Here is a 1,990-nt window from a genome sequence, read left to right on the forward strand (position 1 = left end):
AGTGCCACATACCCAAAAATTCATTCCTGGATACGGCAACGGCTTCTGCCATGCTCTTAGGCAATCATTGTGCAAAGTCCACAACGCATGAAGAGGTGCAGGTCACACCATCAAATCCAATGTGGAGCACTTTTAATTTCACAACGGATCCTGTTTTTGACATGTTATTTAGTTGTAATCTGGATTTATCCACATGGATGCATGGATTATCTCTCAAAGTGTCAACTAATCTCATGTGCCTTTGTGCAGGTATTTCACTAAGCTCCTCCCCTGCCATAGATAATTCGTACATAATGGATTATTCCCAGAAATGGCCTAATTTGCCCTATTTTCATCATTTAACTGGTAGCTGTCCAGACAAAGCAAAAAAAAAAAAAAAAACTTCGGTTCATTGTTTCTTCATCACACAAATAATCATTAATTACAAATTCAGTTTTATCTAGGCTCAGTTTCAGCCAATGCTTAGGATTTAGGCCATGCGTATTTTAATGTGTTTGAAAGTCCAAAATAGAAATTTAGCTGCAATAAGATTTTTCTGCTGGCAAAGACTGTGCTCGCTTTCCTATTTTTTTCCAACACTCGTTTCCCACATAGCTCATTTTCTGAACTCAGAACTGAGCAAGTTGTTGTTCCTGTTATTCTTCCCTAAAGTATACATTTCCCCTGTTCAGCGCTAGAGTCTCCCATATTCTGTGACTGGATGGGCTTTGACCTTTGTGAGAACAATAGCAAAAGGCATTTCAGTTCGGGCTCCTCCTGACGCTGTGAAAACTCCCCTCCTGTCTTTCCGCAGTTGTTTGCTGACATTTTAGACCCAGCGTCCCATCCCAGTAGCTCCGCATGTATCCTGTGCAGTGTGTCTTGGCTGATTGTTCTATTGTTTGGCTTCAGAGTGAGAAAAGGCATCTGAAGTTAATCCCCAAAGCAGCACCGAAGCGGGCTCTGCAGCCACAGGCTCTGTTTGTCTGACCAGCAAGGGATATTTGGACACCTGTACTTGTAAACGGAACTTAAAACAGATAGTCCAGTGCAAGCTGCATATGCTGGCAGCTCCTTCTGAAGTTTCAGGACAGAGGAAAGTTTTCGTTTGTTACAGTCTTAGGAGCCCGTTGGGTCCCGAGATGTGGTTGGGCTTTTCATTAAGGGTTTAAAGAGGACCAGTGTGTTAAGACGGGTTTTCGCGCTGTTTCGCTGTGCTCTATTGTGACATCACAATACACGGTGACCTCATAATACAGTGCGTTGTGCTTTTTTTCTTCAAACAAATGAATCAATAAGACGCCCCCCACCTGTTCTCACAGAGAAACAGATAATTAGCTTGTGTACATCGAATGCTCATCATATTCTAATGATAGCGTTCACACAGTCAACAAAAGTGATGCATGGCCAGGCCTGTGTGTCATGTATGTTAATGTATATTGACATGTTGCTGATATTTTCCCTTACTGTTTGTTAGGTCCAGGGTAGTAAACTAAATGAAAAGTGATTGCATTGGCTTTTTTTTTTTTTTTCTTGCCATTGAAATCCCATGTGTGGAATACTAATTCTTGCATTTAGCTCCCTGAACTCAGGCCTTTCATTTAAACAGATCCTGCTCTAATTAAATTCTGCACGTGGGTATGTATCATTCCTGCCTAATCCCTAATTCACTGTCCCAAACATTGTATTATCCCGAGAAAATCCATTAGCTGCAGACTTTGTAAAAGCAGATTTCTTCTGTAAGGCTGCCCTAGCGTGACTCTCCAAGCCACCAGCCATAAAACGGTGCTACACGTTGTCATTTATGAGACAGATAGTGTGTGTGCGGCGGTTATGATCGTTTTATCATTTTCTTAAAGTAATTTCAGAAAGTGATACATGAATGAACAGAACAAGAACAAATGTGTTGACAGATGAACCTAAGTACATAATAACGCTTTACATTTAATAAGTTGTAATGATGGTCAGCATATATATATATATATATATATATATATATATATATATATAT

Source organism: Salminus brasiliensis, chromosome 1, assembly GCF_030463535.1.
Source record: "Salminus brasiliensis chromosome 1, fSalBra1.hap2, whole genome shotgun sequence".
Classification (NCBI taxonomy): domain Eukaryota; kingdom Metazoa; phylum Chordata; class Actinopteri; order Characiformes; family Bryconidae; genus Salminus; species Salminus brasiliensis.